At 43.2% G+C, this 8,620-nt stretch overlaps 1 pseudogene; it reads left to right on the top strand.

The window, feature by feature from the left end:
• The first annotated feature begins 7,054 nt into the window (after nucleotides 1-7,054).
• On the top strand, nucleotides 7,055-8,379 carry LOC129511317 (protein FAM136A-like; annotated as a pseudogene).
• Nucleotides 8,380-8,620: the final 241 nt, after the last annotated feature.

Raw genomic sequence — 8,620 nt, forward strand, 5'->3', positions numbered from 1 at the left:
GCTCCGCCCGCCCCGCACCGGCTCGGCTGGTGACGCTGCAGCAGCCGGGCCCGCAGGTTCCGGACGGGCCTCAAGTCACTTCCGGGGCGGGGCGACGGCGGCGGGGGCGGGGCGACGGCGGCGGGGCGGGGCGACGGAGGCGACGGAGTCGACGGCGGTGGCGGCGGTGGCGGCGGTGGCGGCGGCGGCGGGAGCGCAGCGGGCCCGGCTCGGAGCCCCCACCGCGGGGCCGCACCCGCCGAGCGCGAGGCCGCCCCGCCGGAAACACGAGGCCGAATTCCAAGCTATTGTCCCTCCTCGCCGGGGTCGCGCGCTCCCTGCGGAGGTCGCGGCGCCTGCCTTCCGCAAGGCAGTGGGCCCGGGCCCCCACCCCGAGGGGTGGAAGAACCTAGGTACTCTCTCCCCCTCACTCGTTGCCTACAGACTTGCCTCCCTTAAGACTCCGTCTCCCTTAAGCCCGCCTCTTGTCTGCTATCCTTCGGGCCGCAGAAGTGAATAGGTACTCATTCAACAAATATGAATTGAACTACTGTTTTGTGTGTCAGACGCTGCTCTTGGGCCCTGGGGGGTGGGGGAGGGGGAAGAAGAGCACGTGGTTTCTGCCCTCCAGGGTTTTACAGTCAACTGGGCCTCGAGGGAATAGGCAATTGCAAGACAGTCCTCTAATTGCTGGATGAGTACCGGACGCCCTGGGAACACCTAAAGAGGAGTTAGTTCAGACTGGAGGGGGGGGGGTTGTCAAGCAGTTTTCTAGAAGCTTCCTGGATGTGATTATACGTAAAGTTGAGGTTAAAAGGGGCTGAGTGCAGAGTCGGTCAGGAAAAGGAGGAGGTTTATTTCCGCTGAGGGGACAAGCATGCCCTCTAGGAATTCAGAGAAATTCAGAAGGGCTGCAGGTTGCTTGCACGAGGGGAGCACAGGGGCGAAACCTAGGGAGAAATGCTAGGGAGTTTTCAGAGCTTTGAACCTCAAAGCAAGAAACTCTGAAGCACTTGAGGCAGAGGAGTGGCGTGGTATACTTTACAATTTTCAAAGAATCACTCTGACTTTACGTACAGCATAGATTAACACAGACTCGGATTAGAAACTGGAAGACCCCTTAAGAAGTTGTGACATAATGATGGCCTGGATGTCCGCTGAAATGATTTGAGAACTATTGCCCTAAGAAGAATGGCCTGGGCTTGGTAGCTGATCGACTCTCGAGACTGAAACAATCGGAAAAGATGGGGACGATTTCAGGTTTCTGGTTTGGGAAGTTGGAGAGATAATAAAAGTCCTTCACAGAAACAGATTTAGAGGCAGAATGCCTAAAGGGTAGAAAAGTACTTTGATAAATACATCAGGAGGCTGATGGAAACTGAGGCATGCATTTATTAGCAGTATAGGCAGGCTTGGAGGGAATGAGAGAGAGACTGTTAAAAGGTAACTGAGGCATATTAAAAATTTTAAGAGTTTCTTGAGAAAAAGTCTCTTGGAATTGGGCAGGGCCAAACCAAAAGTGTTTAGGCTCCTACAGGAGCCTGGGGAAAGATTTATGTAGGGGTGTGGAGACAAAGGAAATTATTTGATTGCCATAGCTCAAAACCTAGTGTGCTGTTTGTGACTGGTTGTTCTTAGTGTTTAGGTTTCATAACCTTGAGGCATTGACACAGATTTCGGGCAAAGACATTAGAGCCACTTTAGTCTAATGGCCTTTATGTACTTAACAGTATAAAAAGAATTGGGGGGATCCCTGGGTGGCGCAGCGGTTTGGCGCCTGCCTTTGGCCCAGGGCGCTTTCCCGGAGCCCCGGGATCGAATCCCACGTCGGGCTCCCAGTGCATGGAGCCTGCTTCTCCCTCTACCTGTGTCTCTGCCTCTCTCTCTCTCTCTCTCTCTCTCTCTCTCTCTCTCTGTGACTATCATAAATAAATAAATAAAATTAAAAAAAAAAAAAAGAATTGGGCCCTTCACCAAACTTTCAGGAGTAACCATATTTAAGGATGAATAGAGAAAGAGGAGAGAAACCACAAAGAGTACTCCCGAGAAGCATTCGGGGAAGTAGGAGTTCTAGCAAGGTGGGCATTCCTAAAGATGGAGTGTTTCAGATGGAGGAAGTAATCAATGTACCTAAAGTGGTTGACCAGTCAAATGAAATGAGACCTGAGGAGTGTTTATTGGAGTTACTCATGCGACAGATAACAGTTTCAGGGGAGTGTAGGAATGGAAACCAGATTACAATGACCATGGGAAAATAATTATCTAGAGACATCAAAAGTGGACAACCTTTTTTTAAAAGTTTGGATGGGAAGAAAAAGAGAAATAAGAAGGTAGTTGGAATAAAAAGAAATATTTTAAGATGGGATATGTTTTCAATATTAATGAGAAGGAGCCAGTGGAGAAAGGTTGAAGATATGTGGGTGAGGATGACAGAGAGTGGGAGAGAATGTGGAGTCATTGGCCTCTAGCAATAAACCAGACTGTGCTTCCATTGTCATAGGAAGGCAGAGGAGGATAGGTGCAAAAGCAGAAAGGTTTGCAAATGTGGCTGGAGGTTGGAGGAGTTCTTTCTGGTAGTTTCTCTCTCTCTCTCTCTCTCTCTCTCTCTCTCTCTCTGTCTGTCTTTTGTGAAATAAGAGAATGAGAATGATGGGAGGAAGTGGGGCAAGGGAGGTTTAAGGAGATTGGGAAGGGTTAGAGTAGACTTAAAATTCCGAAAACTCATTAGAGAAACACAATTACTTGTCAGTTAAGTCTGGAAGCATGAATTTAGTCTCAACTGCATGAACAGTGTAGTGATTTTCCCCCCAGTAATGTTTAGTAGCCCAGGATTATATACCATACAGTCTGGTATGATACAATGACAAAGGAATAAGGGTTAGTGGTAGTGATGGTACTGGTGTTAGCTACCACTGTTGAGCACTTCTCTCAGCCAGTGCTTTACCCACAATATCTCCATGAATTCTCTTTTCTAAGTAGAGATCATTGGGTTGAGAATATTTAAAAGAGAGTGGTTAATGTCAACATTTTGGCTGAGGTCTAACTGAAGAGAGAAAGAGGCTAATAGAGAGGTCAAGGGACTCAGATCCCGATGAGGTACAAGAGCAATGTGAAAGGATTAGCCTGAGCAAGGGATCTGGAAAAACAGGAATATTTGGATTTAAGATTTCAAAGAGGCCGTTCCGATGATGTCAATTTCCCTGGAAATGGATGTCTGAACTAGAAAGGTCAAAAGAATTATTGGAACAAAAAAGTTTAAGTCTCTTTCTGTTATTCTTTGTGAAGTTTAATGGAAAACACTAGTGAAACCTCTTCAGGTGAGAAGAGAGACCTTAAGTTTCTCTGTGGACCTAGTGTAGTCATCACTGGAGACAGTGACCCAAAGCCTGGGGTTAATGTTCTCATCTCAGACCAACTTCCAAGCATTTTTTATCTTTTAGAGCTCAGGATATTCTGCCAAAAGATAACGGCATATTATGCAGACCCTGAGGGAGACATTGGCCTCTTATCAGACCCCTCCAGGAGGCTGACTAAAATCACTATTCCTGGAAAGTGCAAGAGCCCTTCATAAAAATATTCTGAAGACAGAGGTCCCTTCTCAGGCTAGAGGAACTGCTAGAGATAATTACCAATCAAGTATTTATGACTTTGGTTCACTACTTGATAATCCACTAAGTAGTTAAAAAAAATGACAGGTTGTTAGTTTCCTGACTTTAGAAGTATTTGAATTGTATTAGAAAGATTCATTCTAATATAATCAAATGTCCAAACTCCTGCTGTGTTGCAGTTACTAAGGCACAAAAATATTGGACCTGAGAAATGAGAGGTTTTTTTTTCCCCTAGTTCCTATCTGATTTTTTTTTTTAAGTAGGCTCTGTGTCCAACATGGGGCTTGAACTCACAACCCTGAGACCAAGAGTCACATGATCCACCAACCAAGCCAGCCAAGCACCCCATAATTCCTATATGATTTTTTAAAAGATTTTATTTGTGTATTTATTTGAGAGAGAGAGCACTCTAGAGCAGAGGAGGGGAAGAGGGAGAGGGAAAGAATCTCAATCAGATTCTCCCTCCATCTTACAACCCCAATTCATGACCTGAGCAGAAATCAAGAGTCAGATGCTCAGCCGACTAAGCCACCCACACACCCCTCCTATATGATTTTTAAGTTTTGGAGTTTTTCATCCAAAAGCCCTTCTCATCTAGCCACAGCATCCACTTCACTTCATTAGAATATATTTGGAATTCATTTTTTTACTAAAGAGGAAATCACAGCTAAGGAATGAATTTTTCTATGAGAATTACAGTTTTTCCCTTTGTTAGGCATTTTGCCATTTTACTATGATGTAGCTAGATGTAGACTTCTTTTTATTTATGTTGCAGGTATGTGTTTCTTAAATGAAAAGATTCATATCATTCATCAATCATGCAAAATTTTGGGCTATTAACTGTTCACAATATTTCTGTTCCTCTTCTCTCTTTGTAGAATTCCCATTAGACATATATTATGCCTTTCATTCTGATCTCTATATTTGTTACTTTCATTTTGCAAGTCTTCATTTCTTTATCTCATTCTGGATAACTTTATCAGACCTATTTCTAACTCATAGAATTCTTTGTTATTCTGCATCCGATCTGTCCATTGAGCTTCTAGTTCCAATGATTATATTTTTAATTTTAGAAGTTCTACTTAGTTCCTTTCCAAGTCTGCTATTCTGTTTTTCACTGACTTATGTTCTTTATGGTTCCAATGACTTCTTTAATCATTTTAGACATGTTTATTTAATTATTTTAAACAATAATATTTTGACAGCCCTTTCTGTTTAGATTTTTTTTATTTTTATTTTTATTTTCTTAAAGAATTTATTTATTTATTCATGAAAGACACAGAGGGAGAGAGAGAGGCAGAGGCACAGGCAGAGGGAGAAGCAGGCTCCATGCAGGGAGCCCGATGTGGGACTCGATCCCGGGACTCCAGAATTATGCCCTGGGCCGAAGGCAGGTGCAAAACTGCTGAGCCACCCAGGGATTCCCTGTTTAGATTTTTAGGGGTACTTTGTGTTTGTTGACATTTGTTCATGGTTGATCATTTGCTTTATTTTACAATTTTTTACATTATGAGATTATCTTCATACAGCTTTTTTCTCTGTGGATATCCCATGTGACCCAGAGCATTTTGTTTATTTGTTTGCTTGTACCAGATCCACAGAAATAGCACAGGCTCAGTACCAATCAATATTTATGTTCATTTCTCAGCTAATGTAAATTAGAATTTCTATTCTATGCAAGTTACAGGCCTGAGAATGTACCCCTTTGGAGAATTTTAGGGTTTTTTTTTTTTTTTTTCCAGTGTTTTATTTCCAACTCCCTTAGGTCTGAGGCTTCAGCTTCTTCGCCTGAGTAGGTATTAAAACCCAAGTCACTGGGGCACCTGGGTGGCTAAGTTGGTTAACTGTTTGCCTGCAGCGGAAGTTATGATCCCAGGGTTCTGGATTTGAGGTCCCGTGTCTGGGGGCCTCCCTGCTCAGTGAGGAGGTGACTTCTCCCTTTGCCCCTCCCCTGCTCATGCTTGCTTGCTTTCTCTTTCAAATAAATAAATAAAATCTTTAAAACAAATAAAATTAACAACAACAACAACAACAAAAAAAAAAACACCCAAGTAACTTGCTGTTTTAAGATCCAATAACACTGCCCCCAAATTGATGCAGAGTTAACTCAACACTTCACTTACCACTCTGGCTTTCCTTTCCTCTTTGTTTCTGGTATCTGGAAGTTTTTCTTTTCTGTTTGTGAGCTCATCTCACAAGCAAGTTATCACTTGTTATGTTTAATGTATCATTTATTTTTCTTTTTTTTTTTTAAGATTTTACTATTTATTTGACAGAGAGAGCAAGCCAGCACAAGCAGGGAGAGTGGCAGAGGGAGAGGGAGAAGCAGGCTCCTCAGTGAGCAGGGAGCCCAACATCGGGCTCCATCCCGAGAGCCTAGAATCATGACCTGAGCCAAAGGCAGATGTCCAACCAACTAAGCCACCCCGGCATCCCTTAATGCATCATTTCTATGTAAGGCTTTCTGCATTAGCTCAGGCTGCCATGCCACTGGAACTGGAGACCCTTAAAGAATGAACTCTAAAGTATTAGACATCATTTGGAGCAAAAGGGAGTAATTGTGGATGATAAAGAGTATTTTCAGAATCCTCATATCATATAGGTAGTCATTGGTGATGTCTATCCTTCAAGCTATATTTATTTAAGGATTAAAACATATTATTATTTAGGAAATACCTATTTGATATTTAAATGTAGAGTTTTTCAGCACAACTGAAGCTCTTTGTATTTCTTCTTTTTGACAAGCTATGAATAATGTAGGAGGTCACAGCTTCCCTCTAATCAAATATAGTAAAGAGATGTATTTTTTAACAGTAGTTGAAGAAATTAACAATAGAAGCAGTGGAGAGATAATAACTAATGCACAAAGAAGTTATACACTCTTTCCACCTACCCCCAGTTTTTATATATATAAATAGAACAGGCCTTGCTCATAAGCAGAGAATGGAATTGTCTGCATGAAAAATTTGAATAGCCAGCAAGATACTCTTTCTATATCTGATGCTTGAAATGCTGCCCTTTGCAATCTGTTTCTTTGTACTAAAGGATTAGAATCTCTTTTGAAATTTACAGACTCATAAGGGGTAATAAATCAAATCCCTAATTCTCCAGGGTGAATTACATATTCATTAATTCAATAAACATTATTGAGTGCCCCCTGAGTGCCAAGTTTGAGATCATAAGGTGAATGACACAGTACTTGTCCTCAAGGAGTTCACTATCTAGTGGGTTGACAGTCAAGTAAACAGATAAGTTAAAATGGCAACCAAATGTCAGCTGGGATCTCCCTACCTCTTAAAATCTCTAGATGAAACTAACTGAAACTGCCTTTCATAGACTGAAAAATTCAGTGCCTCACCCAGTAGTTCTGCCAGTTTTGGAGGACGAGAGCTTATATTTTTATAGTTAGTCCCAGCTCTAAACCTTTGCTTCTGGTAAACTAGTTCTGTCAAGTGATCATTTTACCCTAAGGCTTCAGTACTGCTTTAATCTAAACATGGAATCTAGCCTTTCCCCTTATTTTCCACAATTTCTATACAATAAACCATTCGTACAAGGCTATGTGTTTGTGTGGGGGTGGGAGGGAAGAGAGAGATTGGCAGAGAATAAATTTTAATAAGTAAGTTCAAAGAGACAAAGGGATTTATATGCTAGAAATAACAAACACTGTGCAGCACAGGGTCAGGATGGCGGAGCTGGAGCAGCTGTGGGTGCAGGAGGCAGTGGACTTCACGGTGAAGAGTCTGGAAAGAGAGAACATCAGGAAGATGCAGGGCGTCATGTTCCAGTGCAGTGCTGGCTGATGCAAAGACAGCCAGGTGTCCCTACAGCAGGTGCACCAGTGCATCGAATGCTGCCATGTGCCACTGGCTCAAGCCCAAGCCCCCGTGACCAGTGAGTTGGAGATGTTCCAGGACCACTTGGCCCAGTGCACCATGTTGCAATGACAAAGCCAAAGATTCAATAGATGTGGGAAGTAAAGAACTCCAAGTGAAGTGGCAGCTGGAGAGTTGTGTGACCAAGTGTGTGGATGACCACACACACTTCATCCCCACCATGACCAAGAGGATGAAGGTGTCTCTCTTGTCCATTGGGAAATAGAAGTCTTTGCAATTGGCTGTTGAGACTTGACAGCAGGAATCTATTTAAAAAGAAACGGGAGTTTTGGTCTATTAAGTGACGTCTATGAAGAAATTAAGGTTGGCAGCAAGTTTGAGGCCTGTGTCACTTGCTTCTGGACACTGGTTCCTTTATGTTTCAACCCTAGAAAGTGAAATGGGAAAAAATGGCGCTAAAATTTAGGTCAGAGATGGCACAGGAGAGTTTTTGATAGCCTAAAGTTCAAGGGCTTGTCCTGGCACTAGGGATCTCTCTTGTAGCAAGTCAGAGCCCTCCAAGGTACCAGATTCTTCTTAGTACACAAATACCAACAGGCTGGAAGATTCCTCTAACCTGCCTGTGTTCCAGTGGTGTGAGCAGAGGTGTTTCTGTATGTTGCCAACCTCCTGTTTACCAGAAGGATCACCAAATTGTTTTTCATAAGCTGTAAAAATCCACAAAGTCACTAATTTAGAAGGGAAAGAAGGTTCTGGATCTTTGTTTTGCTTGGTTTTGTTTTATATACGAGTGCTTGAAGTTGATTTAAGATGTGGAGTTAGGAGAGGTAGTTTGGATAAGAACTTTGAACAGTTCTTGTGGATATCTTTCTGCCCATCAAGATGTGGGTATACATTTCTTGAAATACACATTATATCTTCGAGCTGGGACACCCTGCAAAAAACATGACAAGCAGTGTTACACTGGGTATGGGAAGCAGACCTTCCCCCCCCCCCCCCCCCCCCCCCCCCCCCCCCCCCCCCCGCGCAGGCTGTCATGGTGAGCCCTGAGGCTATCTGCAGCAGAGGAACAGGACAGTCTCTTGCGGTAACGCTCTCCCTTGAAGGGAAAGGGAGTTTTGATTGCATGGTATCCGGGAATGAACATTGAAGGAGGAATTGTTTCTTCTTAATTAAGAGAGTTATTAAGTACGGGCT

This window comes from Nyctereutes procyonoides, unplaced genomic scaffold, assembly GCF_905146905.1.
Source record: "Nyctereutes procyonoides isolate TBG_1078 unplaced genomic scaffold, NYPRO_anot_genome, whole genome shotgun sequence".
NCBI lineage: Eukaryota > Metazoa > Chordata > Mammalia > Carnivora > Canidae > Nyctereutes > Nyctereutes procyonoides.